Genomic DNA, 9963 nt, shown 5'->3' on the forward strand with positions numbered 1-9963 from the left:
GACCCTGCCCTGCCAAGGGGGCTCCTTCCACCCCACAGCTTCTCCCCGCAGCGCCCTGGGCAGCTCCCCGGGCAGGCAGAGTGCTGAGCCTGGCAGGCAGCAGAGGCCCTGCCCCGGCACACAGCCCCTGGGGCACAGCAGGGACCCTGCTCTGCACCACAGCCCTGGACACCCCTGCCTGCACCCCCGGCTTCTCCTGCCTCCAGGAACTGCGGCTGCATTGCCCTCCAGCCAGAGACTTACCGGGTGCAGGGCTGGGAAGTCTTCTCCCGCAGGGAGCTGTGGGCATGCTGCCACTTCTGCCTGCCTTTAAGCACTGTGTCTCTGCAGGCAGTGCCCCCAGCCCTGCTGCGCTGTGCAGAGGAGCTGCTCCTGGGCAGAGCTGTCTCTCTGCAGCGCTGCCCGCTTGCCAGGAGCTCCCCTTGGGCCCAGGAGCCCGGCCCAGCTCAGCAGCAGAGGCCCAGCCCAAGGCCTCCCTTGCTCTGCCCCCCACCAGGCTCCCTGCACATGGCCCTGGGGCTGCAGGGGAACCTGCTGGGAAACAGCCTGAAGGGATCCCTGGGCTTCCCTCCCTCCCCTGGGCAGACACACTTCTTGACAGCAGAATCACCTCTCCTAAAATAAAAACAAAATTAATAAAACCTGTATAAGATTCACCTTCCTTTGTCCTGTCCATGGAAATGGCAGCAGGCTGTGGAAGCCCTTGTGGATGAAGGTCAGAGGAGAGACAGTCAGGTTAAAAGTGTGGTCGTGCTGAATGGGTGCAGATTCTTCAGAAGAGACAAGCGAGGATGATCAACAAGAGGTTGCCCTCCACATGAAGAATCTGTCTGGATGCATGGATCTCTTCTATGGACTGGGCAGCAGACTGGGGGAGCCCTTACGGTTTAGGGACAAAAGCCAGTCAGGGTGACAGCATGGCAGGAGGTACATGTCTGCAGCCAGGCTGAAGAAGTGGGCAAAGTCTTATGGAAGCCATTGGAGTAAGTTGAGTTCAATGACTCCATGTCACTGTGGGGGACTTTATTCACTCTGACAATCACAGGAGAGGGACACTGCTGGGTTCAAACATTCCCCATGGTTTCTGTGGGTTCTTGGAGAGAGCTTCTGTGCACAGCTGCCAGATGGGCCAACCTAGGTGGTATCTGGAGATACCGTAGTGGTATCTCCAGGGCTCCACTTCCTTTATTCCATGGCCTTTGCCACCATTTGGAGATGTCCCTGATCTGTTCCTGATCCCAAAAAGAACTGGACAGAAGGGAAATGGCTGTTTCTCAGGACAAGAAGGGAAATCTCTCATCTCTCTCGAGCTGTGCCATGTCCTTGCTGCTTACTTCACAGGCCTTGAAATGACATGGGCTGATGTCACAGGAGGTGCACTGCATCACCAGGATATCGTCACTGGAGCAGCGGCAGTGCCAGCACTTCCCTGCAAGGCCTGGTCCGTGCTGGGCACTGCTTGGGTGCTCCCCAGCGCTGTCCTTGTGTGGCCAGGAGTGGGGTCAGCAGGCAGCAAGCTTGCACTGGGCGACCCTCGCTGACGGGTGGAGGAGCAGGGGCACCTTGCAGAGGAGCAGTGGTTGAGGAGCCAGGGCGGGCATCCCTTGTCCTGAACTGAGGGAGATGAAGGGCTGCTGCAGGGTGACCATCACTTTTTGCCTGACTTCCATGTTCCCAGTGTTAGAAATGGCTCAGGATTCAATTATAAATGGCTAAGGATTCAATTAGTATTGAAAATATATCCCATTCCATATCCCTCCAGGTTTGTGTTTGCTCGCTCACCTCCCCCCCCTCCTTCTCTGGGATGGGAGAGAGAAATGGGAAAGTGAAGACTGTGAGTTGAGATAAAAACAAGAAGATAATAACAATAATAATAATAACAATAATGATGATAATATTACTACTAGTAATAATGTGTACGAAACAAGTGATGCACAATGCAATTGCTCACCACCTGCTGTCCGATGCCCAACCTAACCCTGAGCAGTCCGGCCCTCCTCCCAGCCTGCCTGCTAGCAGGACAGTGAGAAGCTGAATTTGGCTTGGTCCTTGGCTTCATGAAAGCACTGCTCTGTAACAATTCAAAACAATTAAAACATGAGCATATTATTAACATTCTTCTCATCCTAAACCAGAACATAACATTCTATCAGCTACTAGGAAGAAACACCCTTTTTATCAATCTTTAAACAGCAATTACTAAAGCTAACTTTTCCACAGACTTCTCCTTCTTGTGCTAGTAAATAATCCAAAGCTAGGCAATTTTGATACAAAGCAGTTCTCATCATTTATAACTATTTCTATTACAGCTAATAACCTAATTATTCTATTAAGTATGTATACTGGGGCCCTATAGGCCCAGGATCTGTCTTCTGCCCACGTATCTGGATCATAATAAGCAAACGCCTTCGGGGTCGATTCAGGCTTGTGTTACCGTTCGGCCTGTCAGGGTGATCCAGCTCCTGGAAAACGAATCACAATTTTATATAGGTTAAAAAAAGGTTCTTATGTTATTTTCTCAGGACAACCTGACCTTAGTGGGGGAGAAGTCCAGTTGAGGCCCTCTCACTCGGCAGTCAATACCCATAGGGGTTGCCTCCCTTGGTAGACCATACACACCGCAGTGGAAGGTCCTGCCCTGGTCTTGCCTTCTCCCTTTCCTCCCTTCAAGCTTGTCCCCTTTATTTGGCATCCTTAATTCATGCAGAGCCTCGTTGCCAGAATATTTGTTCTTCCTTAGCTTGAGTTTCAGTTTCCCAGGAGCAGACTCAACCCTCCAAGTTTCAGTAGTTACTGGTCCTTTTATTCTGGATGCATGGGTCCCTTTCTGTCTTTCTGCGGTTCTCACAGCTGTTTCAGTAGTCAGTAAAACAAGGTACAGTCCCTCACATCGAGGGTTCAGTGATTCTTCCGTCCCGTGGCTGCTTGTAGAAACACTTTCTTTTTTATCTTCTGACAAGTTAAATAACAGTTTGTCGTGGTTTAACCCGGCCGGCAGCTAAACACCACGCAGCCGTTCGCTCACCCTCCCCTCTCCCTCTCTGGGACGGGGGAGAGAAATGGAAAGTGAAGCCCGTGAGTTGAGATAAAGACAGTTTAATAAGACAGGAAAATAATAATAACAAAAATAATAATAACAATAATAATAATAATGATACAATAGTGATAATACGAAAGTAATAATAGTATGTACAAACAAGTGATGCACAATGCAATTGCTCACCACTCGCTGACCGATGCCCAGCCTAACCCCGAGCAGTCCGGCCCCCTCTCCCCGGCTAGCCACCCCTATATATTGTTTAGCATGACGTCAGATGGTATGGAATACCCCTTTGGCTAGTTTGGGTCACCTGTCCTGGGTCTGTCCCCTCCCAGTTCTTACTGCACCCCCAGCCTGCCCGTTGGCAGGACAGAGCAAAAGGCTGAGATGTCCTTGGCTTGGTACAAGCACTGCTCTGCAACAATTAAAGCATCGGGGTGTTATCAGCACTCTTCTCATCCTAAGCCAAAACACAGCATTCCACCAGCTACTAGGAAGAAAATTAATTCTGTTCTAACTGAAACCAGGACACAATTATCTAATTTGCTTTGCCGTATGGCCCTTTCCAGGTTCCTGTAGCAGGATTCATCTGATAGCCTTTCAGGTTGATACAGATTTGACTACAGATACCAGGGTTTTGGCATTCATCACTATCTCCACAGTTTCCCAGATGGACAGTCATATTCATTTATGTTGCATTCCTTTAGGGTCTCATCACACCAGTCCTTGCAGTCTCTCTGCTGGTTACACACTTTATTGATATCTATGCATTCTCCACTTCTGCACTTGAATTTGCCAGGTCCAGAGCACTGAATAACATCGTTACAGTTTGCTTCATCAGTGCCATCCAGACAGTCTCTCACACCACTGCACTGCCTACTCCCATGGACACAGTTCCCATCTTCACATCTGAACTGGTCTGGCCTGCAGGTCCAAGAAGGGCAGTTAATTTCATCACTTCCATCCTTGCAATCAGGATCTCTGTCACATCGCCACTTCTTGTAGATACATTCACCTGAGCCGCACTGCACCTCACTCACAGAACACTTCACCGGAGGTGCAGGCTGGCAGCCACACTGCTCCAAAGATTCATCCGAGTGGTCAGAGCAGTCACCTTGACCACTGCAGACAAAGCTTTTGGAAATACATTGTCCACTACTGCATGTGAACTCTGCTGCACTACAAGTCACATTGCCACAATTCTCTTCATCTTCTCCACTGTCACAGTCTCTTTCACCATCACATTTCCATGACGCTGTTCTCATATGACACAGCTCAGCACTTTCGTCAGACCCATCTTCACAATCCGGATCCCCATCACACTGCCATCTGTTTGGCACACACTGACCACTGTTGCACACAAAGTCAGATTCAGCACACATCTTCTTCACACAAGCACTCTCATCACTGCCATCTGAGCAGTCTTCACATTTTACTCTAGCACCGTTGGCAGCAGTGCACAGTCAGGCAAAGGCGATCAGCAGGCAGAGCGCCCCGCACCGTCACCTGTGTCACTTATACTACTCCTATTACCCATGCTGTTAGTGTCAGTGGCATCCTTCTTGTACCGTTTCTGTCTTTGTCTCCCCCCTTTTCTTTTTGTCACTGGCCATTCACCACAAATGGATAAGACACATGATTACTAGTTAGGAAAGAGAGTGTAACGTCTGCTATACGGCTGCAGGTAGTGCCAGCTGCAACCTTAGGTTTGTGAAAGAACCTGCCAGTGGTCATTTGGCAGTGTAATCTGCGTCTCTGCACTCCTGCCCTGCAATAGAGCTAAGTCGTCATTAGTAATAGTTATAACACTGATCTGGGGACTAATAGTCTTTTTTGCACTGCAAGATAAAACTTTTATAAAAAGAATGCTAGAGTGAAGCAGCACAGCCGCTGCTGCCGCTGCCTCCATGGTTATGTCAGACAGGCTGCAGGGTCCTGATGTCCGCCCCTCTGCTCTGTGCCAACTCACCACACGGTGAGGGTCAGCTACCGGTGTCCACTGACGCCTCTGGTCTCCCGTAGCAACTCAATCTCGGATGTCCCGCAATTACTTCAATTTCCCCGCGTTTTGCAGCTTCTGTCAGGTCTATTCTGTGTCTCTCAGAGCCGTCCGTGGCTCTGCAACGTCTCTCAGGGCTCTCTTCGTCCAGCGGTAGTCCCTCCGTAGTGTCTCGAGTCTCTCGGTGCCGTTCCGGTCTCTCAGCCTGTTCACGTCTCAGCGAGTCCAGGTCTCGGCCTGTGCGGGCCTCAGATGTTGCAGGAAGCATGTCATGTCATGCCCCTGCCTTTTTCTTGTCACAGTCAAAACATTTAAGAGCAAAAATAGGATACACGAGATACACAAGATACACCGGGCCCATATATTAGGCCACACCACTCAAAACTTGGATAAAACAGCACTTCTTTTCAGTCTGTCAAGCACTTCGTTCGTCTCTGCCCACTCCCCTTGCGGAGAGTACGGAACAACGGATCGGAACTCTGCACTCGTTTTGCAGCAACGCTGCATCTCACTCACACAGCACCATCGCACACGGAGGCCTCCAGCACATCTCATTCATACCACAGGAATATAATTTAGAATGATAACCAACCAAACAAGTATTGTCTCTGACTGTGTTCTTCGTGAAGTGACTTGTAACACTTTGTTTCAAACCCTTACATTTACACAAATACTTTCAACACAAAATACATACATAAAAACACATACAATTATTAACACTCCAGTTAGTATCCCTCCAGCAGCCGAAAACATACCGTTTGTCTGCAGTTTCAGGAGATCTCTGCCCCTGCGGTGAGCAGCTGAGAGTGGAGTCCCCTCCGAGCAAAACGCTCAGTGTGCACCTAGGGGCGTCCACGCTGCAGCCGATCCCGCAGCCGAGCAGAGTGTCTCCTGCCTGGCTCACCAAAATGACTCACAGAAAGCTGACTCCACAGTCAGTAAGATTGTAAAGTAGGTATGTTTACTCAGTTCCGTGCAGCACGGGGCGGGTAGTCCCACCAAAGTCGTGCACGCCTAACGTGGTAAATTGCTTTAGTAAAAAGTTACATATACATGAACATTCCTATACATATGCATAACCTTTGTGAACAGTCCTCCTTATCTTAGACCCCTTGATTAAAGTCTGAACCATGAGGTTTTTGATCTGGTTCTCGGGGTCCGAGAGGCTCCTGTTATCTGGTGGTATAAGTGCAGCACAGGCACAAATGTAGCACATATTCATTCTTAATCAATTGTTCTCTAATTTCTAATTCCAATGTTTCAGCTTGCTCTTTTCTGGATCCACGGGTATTCTACTATTAATGTTCAAAGCCTGACAGACCCCGTCCTCCGTGGATCAAAATACATGGGGTCTTAAGGGTTCTTTTGTCATTCTATCATATAATACTGGATCATTTTTAATTTACTCTTTGATTTTCTGGGGCCCCTATTGTTCCAATTTCTAATCATTATTCATAATGGACTTTTTGGTCATATATCTGGTAATTTGCTCCCTTTCTGGTCCTTGGTCTTCGATTTCATCTGACCCATCCGGGAATTTTACTAGTGGCAATTCCCACAGCCCTTGGTTGCCCCTAGTGAGAGTGTCTTGCAGGGGGTTTAGGACCTATCACCCACCCATGTATCCCTCTCTTCACCAGTCCAGCCCCCCCGACAGGAGATTAGAACCAGTGAGAAAACAAAAAGACCTCCACGCTGACTTTAGAAGTCTCAGTTACACTCTCACACACAAAAACTGGCAACCGTACCCTTACCCAACCGGACGGTATCTTACGAATCAGTCGTCTTCGTCCAGACTCCAATCGGACGGTATCCACCAGCGTCTCTGCTGTCTTTGTCTGGGATCGAACCAGACGGTATCCAAACGACTGTCGTCTTCATCCGGTTCGATTCCGGGCACCGGAATCCAACCGAACGGTATCCAAACGACTCTGTCGTCTTCATCCGGATCTTCGTGCGCAGAATTACGGGCAAAAAACAGCCGGCAAGGGAGCTCAAAAAAAATCAAATTCTTTGCTTACCTTTATTCAGGTTCAGGATGGCATTAGTCCCGATCTGACTCAAACAGGAGCCACCAAATGGTGGGGCGCCTCTCCTAGATTAAATCAGAATTCAGGAACTATAGCCCTCCCGGACAAGCCCCCAAATTGTTATAAATGGCTCTGGACTCAAATTAGGATTAAATAAAAAAATAGGATTTATTAAAAGAATATAAAGGAATAGAGGTAAGCAAACAGCGCTGGGTGCACCGGGAGTCTCCGCTCCCCCAGGACGCACACCAGTTACATCAAGCAGCTGATTTTTATGCACCTAGACTAATACATATTCATTACTACTTCTAAAAAAAATAGATTATTATAATTAGCTTCCGGGGTCCAGTCCCTCCTACTGGAGCATGCGCATCAGTCTCCTCTGGGGGTCTCTAGGGGTCTTTCATGCTGAAGGCTCGTAGTCTTCTTCTCACCTCTGTACTCACTCGGCACAATTCCAAGTTTATGGAACACTCTCTACAGGTCTTGTCTCCCAACCGTCCTTCAGCTTCTTTTTTCTTCCTCTTAATCTCTTGGCCCCCCTGGCCAGATACCAAGGATCCACATAGTATCTCATAACAGTCACCAGCAGTCACCAGTTATTATCAGTTGTTCTGAAACTCCCAAACAGCTTGACGACTCACGGGCAATTAAAACATTCTTCCCCAGCCATTCACAGACACATCTATAGCAGTGTTAAGTTAATCTCGAAGAAGACAGAAAAAAACTGTAACTGTTAGAACTAGAAGTCAGGAATAACAAAAGCAAACAGGTTCATAAATTTAAGGAGTGTTTTCTGAAGACTTGATAAATTGACTAGAATGAGGGGGAGACTGGGACACACTGCATCTGTGGTTCAAGAATTAAATTGCCAGTGCAGGGCCCAGGCAGACAGGATTCAAACAGAATTGTTCTTTATGGACACGAATTTATGGACACGAATTGGAATTGTTAAAACATTCCTCACATGTCCAACTTGGGATATACTATGATTCTATGATTTTTGCACCAACTCCCACCTCCCTTCCTCAGACATCTGGCTGCACATAGTTTTTTGTTGTTATTTTTGTGTGGGGGTGCCTTTTTCTTTTAATATTTACAAAAAAATGTATATTAAAAATAAACAAACACCAACAAAAATAAAAGGAGCAACCAAACAAAAACCACAGTCCACAACTGTGAGTCAACTCTAACTTGCCTCCAATGAGGTGCACCATCCACAAGGGATGACTGTACAATAAATTTTTGACACAGATATAAGAAATGGTAAAAGAGAAGTATAGAATTGGCTACAGGGATGATGAAAGGGACTACTGAAATACAGGCAAGCTCAACCTCCCCGAAATCCCTAGAAGCAACTGGGTGTATGAGAAGTATCTGAATGACCAAAGAGCAAGAGCAAGTGGAGGGGAACTCTGCAGAAGAGCGGAAAATGCACGTGCACACACTGCTGGAAAGGGGATTTCCAGCATGGTCTGTTTCGTAAGGCCAGGTGGAAATACCTCAAAGACTGAGGAGATGAAGTGCAGTGCATAAGAGAAATTCTGGCAATGCAAGTACGGGGGAAGATATATATATACATATATATCTATATACATATCCGTATTATCTGCCTTTCTTGGTGGGAATATTCACATCTTTCTGTCTGCATAGTGAAAAATATTTGTGTAGCTACAGCTATAACTAAAGTTATATGTGCTAGTAAAGGTAAATGTATATACAGAGTTACACGTGTACACATAGATAACTGGGAGAGAGACGGGCAAGTGGCTGGGAATCATGGATTTTACATCACCTGAACTATCAGGAAACCAACCCAGCAGTGCTGGGACCTGGGGAAAGGGGACATGTGGAGGAAGGTCCCAGTGACACAGCTGGGAGGTGGGTTGTGATGCCATTCCTACTGCAGTGACCTGACTGCCTGGTGGCAGGCAGGCAGACACAGCGATGTCATCGAGTGCATCACAAACCCCACGGGACACGGGGCAGCTCAGGCAGGGGACAGCTCTGTCGAGCCACCATGGCTGGGCTGCTGCTGCTGAGGTCACCTCCTCACAACAGTGCGATGGGCCAGGAGCAGGCAGGCCTCAGGAGGCCATCAAGAGCAGCAGCTGTGGAAGCTGTAGGCAGATGCCTGGGCCCCTGGGGAGAGCTGCCCTGCAGTGATGCCAGCTGGACATGGGGTGGGAGCCTGTGGGACAAGGCATGGGAAAGTGCTGGATATGACAGAGCACAGTGTGAGAAGGGAGAGAGTACAGGCAGGGCTGTGAGGGACAGCAGCATCTCACGTGCCCTTGGTGGGCAGAGATGTGAGCAATGGCCAAACGGCCATTCCAGCTTTTCCCAGCTTCCCCCCAATTCTCTGAACTTCCTGCTCTCTGCCCACCTCCCTGACCTCTGCCCAGCCCAGCCCAGCAGCCCAGGCTGGGGTGACCCCAAGACAGTGCCCACAGCAGGTTGCTGCAGGGCTCTGGGCACTGCCACCACAGCCACAGCCCCTCTGAAGGCCACAGCAGCTCCTGGGGCACAGAGGGCTCAGTGCCACAGAGGGGAGCATCCAAGGCAGAAGCATACAGAGGTCAGTGTCCCCTGCTGTGTCCCCTGCTCTCTTCAGCAGCAGATCCTCAGAGGCCTGCAGCCCCTCCGTGCCATCCCTGGGGTTTCTCAGGCAGCTCCTGCTGCGCCACGGCCAGGGCAGCCAGGCCTGAGCTGCTGCAGCCAGAAAAGGTTTTCTGGTCCCATTACTTCCTGATCAGCTGAGAGTGGGTCTCAGACAAAGAAGTTGTGGCTTCATTTATTTTGTTTAAATACACGGAGAGTCTGGCTCCTCGTTTATGCAAAGCCTCAGGGTTACAAAAGATATGTTGGTACAAGGGGATGAAGAACAGCATTTC

This window comes from Anas platyrhynchos, chromosome 30 (genome assembly GCF_047663525.1).
Source record: "Anas platyrhynchos isolate ZD024472 breed Pekin duck chromosome 30, IASCAAS_PekinDuck_T2T, whole genome shotgun sequence".
Classification (NCBI taxonomy): Eukaryota; Metazoa; Chordata; class Aves; order Anseriformes; family Anatidae; genus Anas; species Anas platyrhynchos.